Genomic DNA, 8,813 nt, shown 5'->3' on the forward strand with positions numbered 1-8,813 from the left:
TCCCTATCCCCATGCCTTCTTACCCCACTCCTCCCCCATCCCCTCTACACACCCCTGATGTGAATCTATGCAACCCCCATGCAGGATTTTAGCATTAAAGATATCGGTTTGTAATTTTCTTTCTTTTTTGTGTGTGTGTCTTTACCTGGTTTTAGAATTTGGATAATACTGGCCTCCTAAAAAGAGTTTGGGAGTCTTCCCTCTTGGATTTTTTGGAATAGTTTGAGGAGGATAGGAGTTAGTTTTTCTTTGAATGTTTGGTAAAATTTACCTGTGATGCCATCTGGTCCAAGGCTTTTGTGTTCCAGGAGTTTTTTGATTACTGCTTAAATTTTGCTAGTTGTTATTGGTCTATTCAGGCTTTCTGCTTCTTGATTCAGTTTTAGGAGATAATTTGTTTTCAGAAATCTGTCCAATTTACACTGGTTGTCCAGTTTCTTGGCATATAATTGTTCACAGTAATTTCTTACAATCATTTGTATTTCTGTGGTATTGGTTGTTACTGCTCCTCTTTCATTTCTGATTATATTTATTTGGGTCCTCTCTCTTTTTTTCTGGATGAGTCTGTTTAAAGACTTGTTGATTTTGTTTATGTTTTAAAATAACCAACTCCTGGATTCATTGATCCTTTGGATTGTTCTTTTAGTCTGTGTCATTTAGTTCTTCTCCAGTCTTGGTTATTTCCTTCACTTTACTCACCCTGGGCTTTATTTGTTTGTTTGTTTGTTTTATCCAGTTCTTGTAGATGTAGGGTTAGGTTGTTTATGTGAAATGTTTCTGTCTTTTTTAGGTAGGCCTATATCATTATGAACTTCCCTTTCAGGACTACCTTTGCTGTGTTCCATAAGTTTTGGGTTGTTGTGTGTTCATTTTCATTTGTTTCCAGATACTGTGTGTGTTGTTTAATTTTTTTACATTTTTTATTGTTTTTCAAATATAGCTGTCTCCATTTCCCCCCAACATGCAAAAATATGGAACATTTGATGAATTTGCCTGCCATCCTTGTGCAGGGGCCATGCTAATCTTCTCTGTATTGTTCCAGTTTTAGTATATGTACTGCCAAAGCTAGCACTGTTTCCAGATACTTTTTTATTTCTTTCTTGATCTCATTATTAACACATTTATTATTCAATAACATATTATTAAGTCTCCATGTATTTGAATATCTTTGAGTTTGAAAATCTGTCTTTAAATAGAATATTTAGATAACTTATATTCAATGTAATTATTGCTAATAATTTTGCTCACTGTTTTTCTACTTCTTTTTTCATCTTTTCTGAAATTCTACTGGAACAAGTGATATTTTTTATGATTCCAGTTTTATCACTAGTTTATTAGTTATATCTCTTTTTAAATTTGTATGTGGTTGACTCAGGGTTTAAAAATGTATACATGTAATTAATCCCAGTTTTATTTTAAATAATATATTACTTCTCATGTAGTATAAGAATCCATGAAAATATACTATTGCTTCCCATTTTTGCACTGCCATCATACTTTTTGTATATACTATTACTTATGTGTAAACAGTCAAATATATTTTAAAATAATCAGAAATAAGAAAACTATACTCTATTTACTTTCACTTAACAAATTCTATAGCTCGCCAATTTTTTAGTGTCAATCCCAATTGACTGTACGATTATTACATTCCTTCTTCTTGAAGAGTTTTCTTTAATATCTATTGTGATGAGAGTCTGCTGATAATAAATTCTTTTAGTTTTTGTTTGTCTGAAAAAATATTTCTCCTTATTTTAAAGGACATGTTTTATAGTATAAAATTCTGGGTTAATCATTTTGTTTTTGTTTTGTTTTGAGTACTATTAAGATGCCACTGTATTTCTTTGTAGCTTGAATAATGTCTGACAAGTCTGCTATAAATTTTATATTTTTTTCTCTCCAGGGACTATCTTTTTTTCCTGTCCAGTTGCCTTCCAGATTTTCTCTTATCTTTTTTTTCCAGGAGTTTTACTATTGATGTATTTTTTGTATGTTTGTGTATGTGTTTAACTACTTGAGATTTTCTAAGGTTATTAGATCTGTGGTTTGAGGTCTCCTTTTTATTAATTTTATTGGAATAGACTCATAGATAGAGAAAATATTGACATCTGTCAGAGGAGAGAAATGTTGGGGGGCTGGGTGAAAAAAACTGAAGGGATTAAGCAAAGAAAAAAACTCACAGACACAGACACTATCGTGATTATCAGAGGGAAAGGGTGGCAGGGGGAGGTAGAAGAGTGTAAGGGGGGTATAAATGGTAATGGATGAAGGTCTCGTTTTTTAAAAAATTTGTCATTATTTTTTTAAAAATATTACTTCACTTTTTCTTTTGTGATTCCAATTGAAATAAATTAGACCTTCAGAAAATTTCCTACAGTTTTTGGTACTCTGTATTTTTCTTTCCCCAACTCTCTTTTTCTATTGCTGCTTTAGCCTTGGTAGTTGCAATTGACCAGAGATCCTAGAGGCTTCCTTTAGTCCCACCCACCCTGGGAGAACACCAAATTTCACCTGACAACTTCTCCTGCCAGGACATCCTGGCAACTAGTGTTTTAGTCCTGCCTCCCCACTGACCAACTCCTGAACCTAGACCTCACTTTTATCATACTGGACTCAATCAGGCCTTTAGTCAGAGATCCTGGAATAACTCAGAAAAGCCAGGAATGCCCGGAAAGTCAGGAATCTGGGGTCAGGGCCTGCTTAATCTCTCCACAGAATGGACCTCACAGAAACAAAGCCATAGCAACATAGATTGTTTTAAAACTATTTCCTCACTATGGCAGTAGCGCATCAGCTCTATCAATAGGTACTTTCTGTTCTCACAGGCCCTTTTCACTTGCCCATCCTGTCTGAAAAAAATGCTATCAATTGCTTTCCTATGACTTTATTGGGAGTGCAAGAGGCAAAAGCGCCAGGAAATATGACTGCCTTGCATCCTGCTCAGCTTGAAAAAACCTGCTTACACTACTGCACTTTTGCTTTGGTTTTTATATGAAACCGTAAGAGTCCTAAAACTACCCATCTTATCAGACATTTTCTCCTTGCAAGAATTCAATTTCCACTAGGCCTAGTCTTCACAGTTCTCTTCTTATTCACTCAGCATTGTGTATCTAGCATTTTCCCACGTTATCAGGTTGTCTGCTTCTAGTGGGGTAAGTCTCAAGGATCCAGATCTCAACAACAACAAAAAGGAAATGCTGGGAATTCAGCCAGGAGAGCATCTTTAAGTACAAATCCATGTGTCTTTTTTGATACATCTCTACCTTTCTCAAGATTTCTATATTTATTGGGTAAAGAACTGGACCTTTTGTGTTAAAATGTTACCAGCTCTTGACTGGGGCCCTAAGAGAAGGGCCCACATACCTTTCATCATTATATGCCACACAAGGCCCCACATGGTATTATATATGAATTCCAATCAGAAGTTACTTGGATTCTTTCTGAGGCTTCCTCCTTTCCCTTCATTTGGGAATTGTTTCTTTGCCTTCTCATTGTTCATGAGACTCTTCTTCTTAGCCTCTGTTTCTTAAATTGATCTGTTCTGGTTCCCTGGGTTTATGGTGTGAACTTCTATCGTAGAATACTTGTGAGATTCAGTGGTGCAGTCTCCTTCGGGTATCCTGGTGTTCACAGCTCCCCCTACTCTTTTTTGTGATCAGTTGGAGGAGTAAGGCAAAAATGGTTGAACAATGACTAAAATAAAAATAAAAAATAAAAAAGATAAAAAAGTAGTTACTTGGAGACTTGCCTTATGCTTTCATTTACCATTTGCAATGCAAACACTATCCCATGTTTTTGAATGGTCTTCAATTGCTTTCCTATGACTTTATTGGGAGTGCAGGTGTGTGTTTAGTACTATTTATCTGTTAGAGATCAGTCTGAAAACCACGTTCTCATTATTAACTACGAGGTGCTTGCCAAGGATAGAAAATAATCATGTGTTGATTATGAGAAAAGCACTACCGTAAGTTGTTATAATCACTGACAATACTTTGGATTATGTCTTTCCACTCCTCTAAACACACAAAGTTCTATATTTGTGTTCACAAGTAAGAAAAATTCATGTCAAAATTAGATATTAGTACATTATACTTTCTTTAGTTTTTTTATAAATTTTACTGTATTTTTACCTGACCTTTTAGTCCCCTTATTATCCCTTTCCACCTAGCAATCACCACACTGTTGTCCACGTCCATGAGTCCTTTTTCTTTTTTTGCTCAGTCTCTCCACCCTTACCCTCCCCTCCTTAGCTGTCATCCATGCTACTTTCCACAGTGACTGCACCACTCTGCATTCCCACCAACAGTGTAAAAGTGTTCCCCTTTCTCCACATCCTTGCCAGCACTTTTTGTTTGTCGATTTATTGATGATAATCATTCTGACAGGTGTGAGATGGTATCTCCTTGTGGTTTTAATTTGCATTTCTCTGGTGATTAGTGACATTGAAATCTTTTCCTGTGTTTATTGGTCATTTGTCCTCTTTGGAGAAGTATCTATTCATGTCTTTTGCCCATTTTTTAATTGCATGCTTTTTTTTTTTTGGTGTTGAGTTTGGCAAATACTTTATACATTTTGGATATTAACTGTTTATCAGATGTATCAGTGAATATGTTCTCCAATTCTGTGTGTTGTCTTTTTTATTTTCTTGATGTTTTCCTTTCCTATACAAAAACTTTTTAATTTGATATAGTCCCAATTGTTTATTTTTTCTTTTGTCTCCCATGACTGGGGAGATATATCTGATAAAAATTACTACCATCAATGTCCAAGATTTGGTTGCCTGCTTTATTCTAGGATTTTTATGGTTTTGTGTCTAATACTAAATCTTTGATCCATTTTGAATTTATTCTTGTGTGTCATGTAAGAAACTAGAAGAAGGTCTAGTTTCATTATCTGCACATATCTGTCTAATTTTCCCAAAACCATTTACCAAATAAACTATCTTTAACCCATTGCATGTGCTTACTTCCACTGTTGAATATTAATTGACTATAAAAGTGTGGATTTATTTCTGAGCTTTTTATTGTGTTCCATTGATCTATGTGTCTCTTTTTATGCCAGTATCCTGCTGTTTTGATTACTAAAGCCCTTACAGTCCAATTTGATATTAGGTAGCATGATTCCTCCAACTGTCTTCTTTTTTAATTAAAATATATTATACTGATTATACTGTTAGAGTTGTCCCATTTTTCCTCCTTTTATTCCCCCCCTCTGCTCTGTACCTTCCCTCCCACCAATATTCTCCTCCCTTAGGTTATGTCCGTGGGTCATATATATAAGTTCTTTGGCTTCTCCATTTCTTATACTATTCTTAACCTTCTCTTGTCTATTTTGTACCTACCATGTATGCTTCTTATTCCCTGTACCTTTTTCCCCATTCCCCCCCCTCCCCTTCACCACTGATGACCTTCCATGTGATCTCCATATCTGTGATTCTGTCCCTGTTCTGGTGGTTTGCCCAGAATGTTTTTTTGTTTTTGTTTTTGTTTTAGGTTCAGTTGTTGATAGTTGTGAGTTTATTGTCATTTTACTTACTGTTCCTATTTCTGATCGTCTTCTTTTTCTTACATAAGTCCCTTTAATATTTCATATAATAAGAGCTTGGCAATGATGAACTCCTTTAAATTGACCTTATCTGAGAAGCACTTTATCTGCCCTTCAATTCTAAATGAGAGCTTTGCTGGATAGAGTAATCTTGGATGTATGTCCTTGCCTTTCATGACTTCAAATACTTCTTTGCAGCCTCTTCTTGCCTGCAAGGTATCCTTTGAGAAATCAGCTGATAACCTTATAAGAACTCTTTTGTAGGTGGTTTTCTCCTTTTCCCTTGCTGTTTTTAAGATTCTCTCCTTATCTTTAATCTTGGGTAATGTAATTATGATGTGACTTTGTGTGTGTTTCCTTATGTCTAACTTCTTTGGGACTCTCTGAGCTTCCTGGATTTCCTGGAAGTCTATTTCCTTTGACATATTGGAGAAGTTCTCCATCATTATTTTTTCAAGTAAGTTTTCAATTTCTTGCTCTTAGTCTTCTCCTTCTGGCACCCCTATGATTTAGATGTTGGAACATTTAAAATTTTCCTGGAGGTTCCTCAGCCTCTCCTCATTTTTTTGAATTTTTGTTTCTTCATTCTGTTCTGGTTGAATGTTTATTTCTTCCTTCTGCCCCAGAACGTTGATTTATGTCCTGGTTTCCTTCTTTTCACTGTTGGTTCCCTGTACATTTTCCTTTATTTCACTTTGCATAGCCTTCACTTTTTCCTCTATTTTATAACCATACTCAGCCATTTCTGTGAGCATCCTAATTACCAGTGTTTGAACTGTGCATCTGATAGGTTGTCTACCTCTTCATTGCTTAGTTCTATTTTTGCAGTTTTGATCTGTTCTTTAATTTGGGCCCTATTTTTTTTTGTCTCAGCACACCTGTTACATTGTAAGGGCCAGAGCCCTAGGTATTTGCCAGGGTTGGGCAACCCAGATTGCTGCATTGTGCATGAGGGGAAGGGGTCCGAGAGGGAACAATGCATCTTGCTTGGCTCACACCAGCTTTCAGTAATTTCCCCGGCTACTTTCAAGCAAAATGAGTGTTCTGGTGCTGATTTCTTGCTAGGTGCATTTGTGTACATTCTAGCACCCCATGGGTCTCACCAATGAACTCTCAGTGAGGCTCAGATTTTCTCTCACCACCACAACTTCTACAGGTTTTTATAGTCAGAGGTTTTGAGGCTTTCTTTTCTCATGCTGGAACCCTGGGTTGTGTGGTACCTCTCAACCCAAGTTGTTCCTCCCTGTTTAACTGCATGCAAATGCAGGATGACCCAGTCTGCCAGCCACCACCTAACCCACCTGGTCCTCCAGCTGCCACCTTGCCATGCATCCTCTCCACAACAGCTGCCTGTCTCTGCCCTTCCTATAAGTCTAGATGAATGTTTCTTCTTTACCTCTTTGGTTGATGGATTTCCACACAATTTGATTTACTGGCAGTTCTGTTTTTTTTTTTTTAATTTGTTGTTGTCCTTCTTTTGGTTGTGCGAGGAGGCAAAGGGTATCTATCTATGCCTCCATCTTGGCCAGTTCTCCAATTTTGTTCTTCTTTCTCAGGATCACTGTTGCTATGCAAGGCTTACAAAAATTTTTGAAATATTTGTTCTAGTTCTGTAAAATATGTCATTGGGATCTTGACAGGAGTTGCATTGAATCTATAGATTGCTTTAGTTAGTATGGTCATGTTAATGATGTTAATTCTTCCTTTCCATGAACACGGTATGTGCTTTCATTTATTTGTGCCTTCTTCAATTTCTTTCTTCAGTGTCTTATAATTTTCTCAGACCTGTGCTCAGAACCTCCTTGGTTAGGTTTATTCCTAGGTATTTTATTTCTCTCTCTTTTTCAAAGATTTTATTTATTTACTTTTAGAGATGGAAGGGAGGGAGAAAGAGAGAGAGAGAGAGAGAGAAACATCAATGTATGGTTGCTGGGGGCTGTGGCCTGCAACCCAGGCATGTGCCCTGACTGGGAATCGAACCTGCAATGCTTTGGTTAGCAGCCCGCACTCAATCCACTGAGCTACGCCAGCCAGGGCATATTTTATTTCTTTTGAAGCAACTGTGAATGGGATTGTTTTCTTGATTTCATTTTTTGTTAGTTCATCATTGACATATAAAAATGCAACTGAGACCTGTGGTCAAGATGGAGGTGTAGGTAGACACACTGTGCCTCCTTGCATAACCACAAGAAGGATCACAACTAACCTCAAAATAAAAATACCCAGAATTATCAGAAAATTGAACTATATGGCAGTTTGACAACTAAGTACTTAAAGAAGCCATATTCTTTCAGATGTGTAAGAGGGGTGGAGATTGGCTGCCAGGGAGGAGAGGATGTGGTGTTATGGAGATGAGGAGGTGGCAAGGAGGTGGCAGCAGTGGCCAGTGAAATGGGTGGTCTCACATTCATGTGTGGTGGAAAAAATCAGGAGGGATATCTTGAGAATGAGCAATCCAAGACCCAGGTTAGATGGTGCAGTTCAGGGATCCAGCACCTGGAAATAAAACCTCATAACTTCTTGCTGTAAAAAACAGTGGCAGTTGCAGAGGCTGGTTTCACAGGAGAGTCCATTTAAAAGGCTCACACATTCCTAGAACATACACATACTCACCCACTCTGGGAACCACCACCAGGGCAACAGTCACATATAGGAAGTGCGTGAAGTGACTGGAAAGGGGGCGAGTGCTAAGCAAGCCTCCACCTTTCAGACAGTGGCATTATCTCCTCTCTGATCTTCCCCCACATACAGAGCCACAAAGCAGTGAAGCAGGTTGCCTCACCCTGGCAAATACCTAAGGCTCTTCCCCTTACAATGTAACAAGTTCACTGAGACCAAAATATATGGCTCAAATGAAAGAAGAGATCAAAGCACCAGGAAAAAAAACCCCTCTGTATTCAGCAAAGCTATTGTTTGGAATGGAAGGGCAGACAAAGTGCTTCCCAGACAAGGAAAAGCTAAAGGAGTTCATCATCACCAAGCCATTACTACATGAAATGTTAAGACTTATATAGGAAAAAGAAGATAAAAACTATGAACATTAAAATGACAACAAACTCACAACTGTCAACAACTGAATCTAAAAAGAAAAACAGAAACAAACTAAGCAAACAACCAGAACAGGAACAGAATCATAGATATGGAGATCATTTGGAGGGTTATCAGCTAGGAGGGGGAAGGCAGAGAATGGGGGGAAAGGTACAAGGATTAAGACACACAATTGGTAGATACAAAATAATGGATTGTTAAGTATAGTGTAGGAAATTGAG

General features: G+C 37.4%; 1 non-coding gene across 1 annotated transcript; it reads right to left on the reverse strand.

The window, feature by feature from the left end:
• Window positions 1-965: 965 nt before the first annotated feature.
• Window positions 966-1,072, reverse strand: LOC123827847. Its single transcript, XR_006787349.1, has one exon. It is a non-coding gene; the product is annotated as a U6 spliceosomal RNA (small nuclear RNA).
• Window positions 1,073-8,813: the final 7,741 nt, after the last annotated feature.

Source organism: Phyllostomus hastatus, unplaced genomic scaffold (assembly GCF_019186645.2).
Source record: "Phyllostomus hastatus isolate PE091 unplaced genomic scaffold, TTU_PhHast_1.1 phas_contig_90, whole genome shotgun sequence".
Classification (NCBI taxonomy): Eukaryota; Metazoa; Chordata; class Mammalia; order Chiroptera; family Phyllostomidae; genus Phyllostomus; species Phyllostomus hastatus.